The sequence below is a fragment of the Ursus arctos genome, unplaced genomic scaffold (assembly GCF_023065955.2).
Source record: "Ursus arctos isolate Adak ecotype North America unplaced genomic scaffold, UrsArc2.0 scaffold_36, whole genome shotgun sequence".
In the NCBI taxonomy this organism is placed as follows: Eukaryota; Metazoa; Chordata; class Mammalia; order Carnivora; family Ursidae; genus Ursus; species Ursus arctos.
In genome coordinates this window covers 21,832,535-21,844,973 of record NW_026623050.1, presented here as the reverse complement: position 1 = coordinate 21,844,973, position 12,439 = coordinate 21,832,535, and the positions used below count along the sequence as shown (strand labels likewise).

At 36.0% G+C, this 12,439-nt stretch overlaps 1 protein-coding gene across 4 annotated transcripts in view; it reads right to left on the bottom strand.

Moving 5' to 3' along the window:
• Window positions 1–12,439, bottom strand: part of TCF12 (transcription factor 12) — a 374,787-nt gene that overhangs the window by 206,874 nt on the left and 155,474 nt on the right. The gene's annotated exons all lie outside the window — the stretch shown is intronic.

The following is a 12,439-nucleotide window of genomic DNA, read 5'->3' as shown; positions in this document are numbered from 1 at the left end:
TGGGTACCTACTACAGAAAACTCTCTAGGCACAATTTCAAGTGAACCATAAGCTTTGGAAACACAGAGAGACCATGAATAAAAATACAATGTTTTGTTCATGCTTGGATAATTCTTACTAAAATTCTAGATTTAGGAAAGACTACAAGTTTGGGAAATATCACTAAAAATATACTTTGTTACCATCTCTCCTGGTAGAGATGGTAACTAACTAGTACTACTAGTTACCTGTGGGCTATATTCCAAGCACCTTCTTTGTAATCAACACCATAGAAGGGCAGCCAGAATTCCTATGAGGCCCAACCTAAGAAAAGGCTATTTATTAACCCACAAAATCCAGTAATAAAAAACTACTTATGAAACTGCAAATAATTTTATGAAAAGTTTTATTTTTTAAATCATACTTTCCATTTGCAACTATTTTTCTATACAAGTTAAGATGTGTGTATACTACATAGCCAAAATAAAATACAAACTTAAATTGACTACTGAAGGCAGAGTCTCAAATATTCGTATACCCCTATCCTATTGCATTATTTACAACAACCAAAGGTGGGAGGAACTCAAGTATCCATTGCCAGATGAATGGATCCATAAAATGTGACATATACATAAAATGCAATTTATTCAGCCTTAAAAATGAAGGAAATTCTTACACATGCTACAACTGGATGCTCCTGAAGACGTTATATTAAGTGAAATAGACCAGTCACAAAAAGGACAAATACTGTACAATTCCATTTATATCAGGTGCCTGGATTGTCAAATCCACGGAGACAAAAAGTAGGGTGGTGGGACTGGGGGGAGGAAGGAAATCACACTTTCAATGAAAGTTCAGAACACAGAATATAAACATATTTTGATGTTATTATCTTAACGAAAAGAATCAGACCATAGTTTGTTTTATGACTGTGAACTGTCATATCAAATGAGAAACAAATATGAGGTCTATGTGTTATTTACATACATCTGTAACAGAATACAAAAAAGATAAGTGTCTGCCACAGAAAACATCACAGACAAGATTTTTAAAAGATATGTGAAATTCTGTGAAAACACATACTCAATTTTCATCAAGTGACATTAATCACTCCCACAGCATAAAAGAGCAAAGATTTAATGAATTAAATGAGATGATAATTAATTAAGCCAACAGCTAAAGAGCATGACATATCAGTGACACTGGACATGGCAGGGGGCTTCAAAGGATGCTAGAGAGTAACAAGGATCTGGCTAGGTTTGAAACTCAGAGCTCTATAGTTTTATTGTTAACATATTCATACTCTGAGAAGGTCGTGGCTGGCACTGACAAAGGCAAGAGTCATCTTTCAGCATCAATGACTCCTTTCTGCTGAAGACAATGGCTGTACAAACAGCAACATGACAGGAATAATAAACTTTCCAAAGCTTCAGCCGTAAGGCCAAGGTAAGTAGAAAAAACAAATCACGCAAAGAAAATAAACTTAATACAGCACTGTACAAACTGATCAAAATTTATACAAATTGATCAAAATCTAAAGAATTATTATCAACAATACAATATAGTTGCAATATAGTGATTGGGGAGAAAACATTTCTATTAAGATACATCTGTACCATCACTGTCATGTATTTTCTTTCCTTCCCATTTCTAGTCTATGAATTCCAATGTCAACAATTTTTAGAGAAGCTAGTTCCTCGACTGATAGATTAAAATGGTAGATGTAAGAGAAAATTTAACAATCACTGAGTGGTAGAAACACTTTGAGTCTTGTTTAATTTTCTAATAAATTGTTCTATTTCTATTCAACAAGATTAAAAGGGTTAATCAATAATTTAATATAGAGACTTAAATGACCCTTTTCTTTTTTTAATATTTTATATACAGATTCTCTTAAAGTACCTGCTTTTTTATATGGAACCAGATTCTCTTAAAGTACCTGCTTTTTTATATGGAACCAACTAAATACAGTGCAGTATATACTTTGATTCCATAGGCCCAATTTCAAAAGGTATACATACTATTTTTAATATTTTCCAGTAAAGAACTAACATTAAATTTTTTACCTTACATCAAAACAAAAAACAAAAAACAACAGTTTGTAAATTCAATGATACAATTCGCTACCGTCTCATTTAATAGGAAAAGTAACTAAAAACGAATCGTAAGTCACTACATACACAGGCAGATCCTTAAGAGGCTAGGACTCTGGAGAAGGAATAAGAGTTAAAACTGAATTTTTGAGGTATCAGCAAAATTCTTGGAGAAGCAAGCAAACTTCTTAGTAAAGTTTAACATATGGCAGTATTCTCTTCATAGAAAATATGAAGAGCTGAAATATTAGTCTACCTGCTTCCTCTCTGCAGCTACCATCTTTAGTTTTTGACCAGAAGTGTTCTCTTGAGTTAACCATGAAACTATCTCTCAATTTCTGTCCTACCTCATCTTTTATTCTCTTAGTACAGAGTCCTACAGAGTCCTCTAGGTTATTAACCACTAGCAAAAACTGGACACAGACTTTGGTGGGGGGGGGAATGATTTTTCTATACCCTAAACACTTGTGTTTTTTTTTTTTTTTTCTCCCACATGGGCCCAAAATAGTACAGAGTTCATGTACACAAAGCATTACTCATGGTTTGCTGAGGCTCAGGGAAGCCCTGCCTGGAGGTAAAAGGGTTGAATGAGGAGAAAAGCTGCTGACCAGTTCCATCTTTTCCTACTTACCACTGTTACCAATGACTCTGTCACCTGAGGCTAAGACAAAAGTGACAAACAGGTCTGGAATTGAGAAGGTATTTCAGACAGTAGTGGGGAGTCTACTGAGCAGAGAAGGAATAAAAGGAAGAAGGGGGACAACACAAAGAATGGAGTTAAGAGTGGTTAGGATATCCCTGCAGTAAAGCTGGTAAGAAAAACAAGACACTACAACCACTATGCCTGGTATCTATCCTTATGAAGAAGGGACATACATAAAGTTGGAAGGAAGAGCACAGGGAATTGTCTCTCTCTCTCTCTCTCTCTCTCTCTCTCTCTCTCTCTCCATACACACACACACACACACACACACACACCCCTTTAGGAGCACTGAAATCAAGTTTTTTATCCTAGCAAGTAAAATGTACTTCACAAATATCAAATCCTAACACTGTTATAAATAAGGGAAAGACAATATACTTTGCAGGATTGCCATCTGCTATAAGGTGATTCAATAAATGATTTGATGAAAGAAATTGGATTAGAGATGGCTGTCAGATAACCAAAGCTATGAATGTGTCTCTTCAATAGTTTCTTTACTCAATTTTATTTGTGGAGTAATGATATTTGTTTAGATAACACTCCAAGGCTACAGTCAATTGTGAAATAATACACAAGTAAACCCTATGATTTTATATACTTGTGAAATAAATCTACCAATGTGTTTTTCCAGAAATTCATTGTGAAATGGGATCAATTAGAATATAACAGCAAACCTTCTGTTATGCTAAACATTAATGAAAACAAATAAAACAGAAAAGCTATGATAATATTAAAATCCTAAGTGAATGTAAGAGAAGTTAAGACATGGTGACTCATATGAAGTATGTAACAGTGATTAGAGAGGTTTTTTTAAACATAAAAAATTGAGATACTGTACAATGAACAGTCAAATAAAACAATCTAATTCTTTTTAAACGTATGTAAGAAAATAACAGTAAAAAGAGTAAAAGGAATCAAAGGTCACTTTTTAAAATTCAATCCAATTTCTATTTGGTATTATTAAGAACAAAAATTTACCAGTAGGGATATTCTAGTGCCAAAATACAATAGTAAACACATGGCTAATTCCAAGAAAATGACTAATTTTGAAAATAACTTTCACAGTTATTTTGCTATGTTATTAGCCACATCACTCTATATAAATACCATGTAAAGATACAATTAAAAGGACATTCCAATAATTTAAACAGAGTAGAGGATCCAAAGAAAATGGCAAGTCTACCTTTTTACAAAAAATAGATACTGCCTAATGGCCAGGGATTGAAACTAAATTCCAGAGGGCAAGCAGGTATGTTGTACTACACTGGGAGCTATCTGGTGACTCCGTATCTTGTTTCCCTTGCTATCTGAAAGTAGAGTATTCCTATGAAATGTCCTATGAAAAAACTTGTAATCTGAAATGGCAAAACACAAAGAAGCAATTACCATTGGTAAAAGCAAAAATCCTCTTCTGGTTTCTTTCAGTTACCAAAAGCGGGTACAAATGTAGGTTTTTGGTAAAAGCAAAGAGGCATAAAGTGAACTTTTGGATAGCAGGGGATACCTGTACCTCTCTCTCTAATATACATACAAAAGCCCTGTATCTAAACAACATTGTCAGTTGTTTTACTCCATAGAGGCCCTAAAGACAGTCAACTCTTAAAAACAGGCTTGACTGCCTCTCTCAGACTCTGGATGTGTCTCAGCAAAAAGTCTGTCAATGCTACAATCCCATTAGATTGACTTTTACACATTTCCAAAAACCTGTGACTCACTATTTTTAACATGATCATCTTAGTCCAAGCCATCAACCATCATCTCTGACCTATATTAATGTAAGAGCCTCCTAAAGTGTCCCCCTTCTTCTAGCCCTTCTACAGTCTGTATTCTTTACAGAGCAACTAGACTGACCTTTTAAAAACAATCATGTCAATGCTATGCTCAAAATCTACCATAGGCTTCCCATCTCATTCAGGATTAAATTGGTCTACAATGTTTTACAGGTTCTGCCTGCCACCTCTCTCCTACTATTCCTTCTGTTGGATCAATCTATTTCAACAACATGGCCCCTGCTTTTGCTCAAATACACCAAATAGGCCCCCTTCTTGGGGCCTTTCCGTTTGCTCTTTCCTCTTCAAAAAATATTCCCCACCCAGATATCTGAAAGGTCTTTCCCTTAACTTCCTTCAGGTCTCTGTTCAAATGTCATCTTACAGGGGGATGTTTATTATCTGCCTTTCTCCAACAGATTGAAAAATCCATGAAAATAAGGGCACAGTCTATTTTGTTCACTGTTAAATATTTGGTACCTAGAAGAGTGCGTGTCACAAGTAGGTACTAACAAATACTTATGGAAGATTGAATGCATAAAATGGAATTAAAACCAGTTTAATAAAAGCGAGGCTGAAACTGGTTCCCTATTTGTTAGCTTATCATTCCTTTTTTAAACAATAATCAAAACCAATATTCTAAATAACTATGCTTTTTGGAAAATTCTGTGAGAAGCAGTGAGATTGCAAATGACTCTATAAGCTAGACAACTATTCCCAAAGAGCAAAAATTATTAACTTTAAAACTTTTAAAGAAACTTTAGGCTTGGTAGCTAAACAACACAGATCTTAAATACTGTTAACTGTGAAATGACCTCATCATATGTTCTAAGAAAAATCACTTTGTACTCATTATCGTACAGCCTATAGCACACTGCTATAAAAGGAATTTTAAATAAAAAATGTCCCAAAAAGATTCATATCCTCAGCATGATGTTGGGATATTTACAAATGTGGTTAGAAATGTAATGAATCTCTTGATTCACACCCTTCTTTCATATTTCCTTAACCAGTCACTCCTCACATTAATTTCTACCTCATCAATATTCCAACTAACTATCACACTTGTTCTCTTCACATATACAGTGCCCTGGTTCAGGTACTGTGTATTGCTTGTTCATCTTTTATGTTCCCATTTCAATCCACAGTTAACACTGAGAGCACACTTATCTTGCCATAAACACAAGTTGGATCACATCCATTCACTCCACAAATGTGACCCTCTGCTGCTTCAGGAATAACACTCACGCTCCTGAGGGCGGCATTCTTCAAGGCGGCCTTCATCTACCCTTTCAGCTTCGGGACTTATCACATCCCTTCAAAAACTCAGTGCCCCCAACCTCATCAGGGTATTAATCACTCCCCAAACATACCAAATTCATATTCTACCCCTATTGTTCCCCAGCCCCAGAATATTCACTTTCATCTAACCCCCAACCTATTAAATTTCTAGTTTTGATTCAGCCTAAGATCAAATGCCCCCTTCTCTGAGAAATGTTCTCCATCAACTAAGTCTAAATTAATCACACTTCTTGAGAAGTTTATTTGTGCTTACTCTGTCTTAAACACTGTTGGTTGTTTTCATTTACCTTCTACCAATAAAACTGTATAGTAGGGAGCATACCTTGTTCATCTCTATGTTGTTCTGGTATCTAGCATAAGTGTGGTATTCTGCATTCAAATGTTTACTGAATGATTAAGAACATAAAAATTAGGGCATTCATATAACTGTCATAAGAATTCAGTAACTACGGATAAGTTAAAAAGAAGAGATCCAAAATAGAAGAGTTATGTCTAGCAATCTAAGTAGATCAAGCATTAGTAAAATAATACTTATTTTTTAAATAAAGTATTATTTTTGAAAGCAGAAGGCAAAGACATTGCAGGAAACCTCAAAAGTGACCTAGTAAGCTCAGCTTCCGAAACAATGCAGTAAGTTACCACAGATAGCGTCTATAAATTCTGGGGAAAATACAAATATAAAACAACTACTTAGAGGCTCTGGAGAGTGAACAAAGCCAGGCTGATTTTAGATGATAACATAAACTTGGAAGAAATGACTAGAATGAGTGACTTTCTCTTTTTAATAGTTTTTAGGGATCAGAATAGGTGAGATTCCCATTCTTAAAGCTTTATCCCGCACATAAGCAGTAGCCAGAGCATGCAGGAACTGAAGTTCCAATAACTAACTGTCTTTCTAGCTTGAAGACAAAGAGGACAGAGCCAGGACACCCACAGTCATCACAAAGTAATGACAGAATCCCAAAAAGAAGAGATGTAGAAAAAAAGAGTTCCAAATTTTTGGTTTATCTCTGCGCCAGTCTTGGCAGAGCCCTGAAGCACATATTCACAGGGCAGGCCAAGACAGTATGTAGCTGAGGTTAAAAAAATCAAATTGAGATTTGAGCAGGTGCCAACCTCAGGCAACAGAGAGTTTGTACTTTAAGTAGAAATCCAATTAATGGCTCAGTAGAACAAAGAAATCCAAACTGTTTGGAGGAACATGAAAGAAAACAAAATTTCCACACAAATAACAGTCACAGATACCCATAATACAACCCCCAATTCCTTGATAATGGAATGTAACCCAATCTCAAAGGAAAAGATAATCAAGGGAGACCAACCTCAGATGGCCCAGATATTGAGATTTTCAGACAAGGACATTACAGCAGATACTATAACTATGCTTAATGAGGTAAAGGACATATGCTCATAATAAAGGAAAAGACTAAAAATCTAACAGGGAAAAGAAAACAAAAGATAAGAGCTGTAAGCCTTAGAAATAAAAATTAAAATATCTAGGGGCGCCTGGGTGGCTCAGTCGTTAAGTGTCTGCCTTCGGCTCAGGGCGTGATCCCAGAGTCCTGGGATCGAGCCCCACATCGGGCTCCTCCGCTGGGAGCCTGCTTCTTCCTCTCCTACTACCCCTGCCTGTGTTCCCCCTCTTGCTGGCTGTCTCTCTGTCTGTCAAATAAATAAATAAAATCTTTAAAAAAAAAAAATTAAAATATCTAAAATCTTAAAAAAAAATTTCCAGGATGGGTTTAAAGGAAGAATGGTGATGACAGAGGAGTAAATTTAAATTTGATGACAGCTCAACAGAAATAATTCAATTTGATAAAAAGAGAAAAAAAATCAAAAGAAAAATAAACAGGGAAGATATTAAAAAGTCTAACATAGGCATAATGATAGAACAAAGAGAACAGGAAAAAAATGTTAAAGAAATAATGGCCAAAAATTCCACAAATGGGGTAAGAGACATAAACTAACCAACTACAGACACTCAGTGAGCCTAAACAGGATAAATGTGAAAAACCCCACACCTAGACACATAACAAACTTCTGACAACCAAAAATACAGAGAAAAAATTGAAAGCGGTGAAGGAGACATATTACATACAGAGAAACTACAATTCAAATTACTGCAGACTCGTTTCCAGAAACTACGGATGTCAATACATGTGGAAACATATCTTTAAAGTAAGAGGAGTAGAGGAGAGCCCAGGTGGCTCAGTTGGTTAAGCATCTGCCTTCGGCTCAGGTCATGATCCTGGGGTCCTGGGATGGAGCCCCACGATGGGCTCCCTGCTCAGCGGCGAGTCTGCTTCTCCCTCTCCCTCTGCCCCATTCATATTTTCTCTCCCTCTCTCTCAGACAAATAAAATCTTTTTTAAAATAAAATAAAATAAAATAAATAAAGTAAGGGCAGTGGAGGGGTATCAGTCAAAATACAAATATCCCTCAAGAATGGAAGTGAAATCCATTTTCAAAAAAAAGAAGAGAAACTGCAGTACAATAAATACTAAAAGAAGTTCTTCAAGTTGAAGCAAATGCTATCAGAGAGAAACTTGGAAACTGAGGAAGGAAACAAGAGCATCAGAAATAGTAAATATAAAAAACTATGTTTTCCTTTTAACATTGTTAAAACATTTATATAAAAAATTACAGGCATACTATGGTGCTTCACAGATATTTTATTTATTACAAACTGAAGGTTTATTGCAACCCTGCATTGAAGAAGCCAATTGTACCATTTTTCAAACAGCATTTGCTCACTTCACGTTTCTATGTCATATTTTGGTAATTCTCGCAATATGTCAAACTTGTTCACTATCATTATTATTTATATGATGATCTGTGATCACTGATTTGATGTTACTATTTTAACTTTGTTTTGGGGAGTCGCTGCACTTAATAGATGTTTTGTGTATTCCAAGTGCTCCACCAACCTACCACTCCCCAATTCTCTCACTCTCGTCATTATCCAGCTCCTCAGGCTTCCCTGTTCCCTGAGACACAACGGTATTGAAATTAGGCCAACTAATAACCCTAAAATGGCCTGTAAGTGTTCAAGTGAAAGAAGAGTCGCACATATCTCACTTTAAATCAAAAGCTAGAAATGAATAAGCTCAGTGAGGAAGGCATGTCAAAATCTACGACAGGTCCAAAGCTAGGCCTCCTTGCCAAACAATTAGCCAAATTCTGAATACAAAGGAAAAGTTCTGGAAGGAAATTACAAGTACTATTCCAGTGAATACATGGCTGATGAGAAAGCAAAACACCCTTATTGCTGATATAAAGATTTAGTGGTCTGGATAGAAGACCAAAGCAGTCGCAATATTCCCTTAGGCCAAAGCCTAATCTAAAGCAAGGCCTTAAACTCTCTTCAAGTCTACGAGGGCTGAGAAAGATGAGGTGGCTGCAGAAGTTTGAAGCTAGCAGAGATTGGTTCATAAGGTTTAAGGAAGCCATCCCCACAACATAAAAGTGCAAGGTGAAGCAGCAAGTATTGATGCAGAAGCTGCAACAGGAACCAGAAGACCCAGCTAGCATCATTAAGAAAAGTGGCTATAGCACTGGGTATTATATGAGACTGATGGATCACTGACCTCCACCTCTGAAGACATTAACATAAGTATTAATTGAATGTTAATTAATTGAATTTAAATTTAAAAAAATTTTTAGAAACAATGCAAGAGGACAGTGGATACACAGAATGTGTGTTTTTGTTGCCATAGAGAACACTTTGTCTTAGAGGTGAATTAATGTTTCTATTTCTGAACAACAAAATGTTTGGTAACTTTTAATTAAAAGGCTCAATTAGTTAAGCACCTGCCTTCTGCTCCGATCATGATCCCAGGGTCCTGGGATCGAGTCCTGAGTCAGGCTCCCTGCTCAGCGGGGAGCCTGCTTGCTTCTCCCTCTCCCTCTGCCCCTCCATCCTGCTGATGCTCTTTCAAATAAATAAATAAACTCTTTAAAAAAAAAAAAGGCTCTTTTGGCTTAAAAGAAAAAAAAAAGAAAGGTATCTATAACAAACAACGGATTTTCAATGTAGATGAAACAGCTTTATTTTAGAAAAAGATGCCATCTAGGACTTTCATAGATGGAGAGCAGAAGTCAATGCCTGGCTTCAAAGCTTCATAGGACAGGCTGACTCTTATGTTAGGGGCTAATGCAGCTGGTCACTTTCAGTTGAAGCCAATGCTCATTTACCATTATGAAAATCCTAGGGGCCCTTAAGAATTATGCTAAATATACTCTGCCTGTGCTCTATAAATGGAATGACAAAGCCTGGATGACAACCTATCTGTCTACAACATGGTTTATTGAATATTTGAGCATGCTGCTCAGAAAAAAAAGGATTCCTTTCAAAACATTACCACTCATTGATGGTGCACCTGGTCATCCAACAGCCCTGATGGAAATGTACAATAAGAGTAATGTTTTCATGCCTGCTCACTACCACATCCATTCTGCAGGAGTAATTTTAATCAAGGAGTAATTTTGACTTTCAAGTCTTATTATTGAAAAAATATAATTTCATAAGGCTAGACCTGCCATAGATAGCAATTCCTCTGATGGATCTGTGCAAAGTCAACTGAAAACCTTCTGGAAAGGATTCACCATTCTAGATGTCTTTAAGAACATGTGTGATTCATGGGAAGAGGTCAAAACAGCTACATGAACAGGAATTTGGAAGAAGCTGATTCTAACACTCATGAATGACTTTGAGCAGTTCAAGACTTCAATGGAGGAGGTAACTGCAGATGCGGAAATAGCAAGAGAACCAAAATTAGAAGAGTATTCTGAAGATGTGACCGAATTGCTGCAATCTCATGATAAAATTTTAATGGATGGGGAGCTACTTCTTATGGAAGAGCAAAGAAACTGGTTTCTTGATGGAATCTACTCCCAGTGAAGTTGCTGTGAAGATTGCTGAAATGACAACAAAGGATTTAGAACATTAAAAAAAAGTTAGTTGATAAAACAACAGTGGGTCTGAAAAGACTGGCTCCAATTTTTAAAGTTATACTGTGGGTAAAGTGCTATCAAACAGCAGCGGATGCTACAAAGAAATCATTTGTGAAAGGAGGAGGCAATTGATGCAGCAAACTTCATTATATGCAGCAAACTGTCATTATAAGAAACTGCCCCAACCTTCAACAACCATCACCCTGATCAGTCTGCAGCCATTAAGATCAAAGCAAGAACCTCTACCAGCAAAAAGATGACAACTTGCTGAAAGCTCTGATGATGGTTAGCATTTTTTAGCAGTAAAGTATTTTTAAATTAAGGTGTGTGCATTGTTTTTTTAGACATACTGCTGTTGCACACTTAACAGACTACAATATAGTGTAAATATAACTTTTAGATGCACTGGAAAAGCAAATCATTTGACTCAATTTATTATAACATTCACTTTATTGTGCTGGATGGAAATAAACCCACAATCTCTCTAAAATGTGCCTGCACAACATTCTCTCGTAGGAGTTAAAATATACTTAGAAGTAATACAAATGAAAAATACAACATAAAGCAAGGCAGCAGTAAACAGACTTGTAAGGTCACAAGATTTCTGCATTTTATGTGAACTGGTACCAATATTAACTCTAAATAGACTGTGAGAAGTTAATGATGTGTATTAAACATCCTTAGAGAAGCTACCACAACAAACAAACACACACACAAACAAGCAAAGGCGTCGCCAGAAAGCTAACAAATAAATTAAAAGGGAGGCTTAAGAAACAGTCATATCTAAAAGAAAGAACCAAAGTACAGTCCAACAAAATACAGAGAAAAACAGAAAAAAATTACTTTCCCAAATCCCACCACAGAATGAAACATTCCATTTTTGTCTAGGGAGGAAGACAAACAGAGAAGCAATCAAACAGATACTACTCCTTTCAATGAGAACACACCTCATTGCTCTGCGTGCTCATAAAGTTCATGGTGCTGCTCTTTTTGAACAAGACGATTATATTTGGGTTTGGTGGTGGGGAAAGGAAGATGAAAACATTACAACTGTACTTGTACATTAAACAAAAAAACATACAGCAGCATACCAATGTGAAAACTGCATAGACAGGTTTTTTGTTTGTTTGTTTTTATAGTACCCATTAGGATCATAAGTCAGTACCAATAAAGCAGCTTCTGCATAACTACCAAGTACATTTTAGTGGATTTTTGCTGATTACCTAACACAATTTGCTATTTAAAAACAGCTGTGTGAGCAATTACTATTCTTAACTTAATTCCACAAACAATTCTATTCATTTCCTGTAATGAGGCCTGTGTACTCCCTGCGTTCAAGTCTTAGACCATTAATTCCTGCAATGGCGACACACTCTGCCTCTCAGAAGAACTCCATAAAAATTTTTCCTTCATATTTTCCCTATACTTAAAAATCTCTTCCTCATATATTCTTTAAACTATGACTCATTTCTTCTAGACTCACAAAACAAAAATTTACATTGACCACCTGCACTCCTTACAATTTATTTACTCACTCATTAATAAATCTCTTGCTACTGCCTAGCCTCTTCCAAGACCACAGCAGCAAATCCAAACGCCAGGCAAACAGAAGACTCTCAAGTAAATGTTTGTTTATAAAA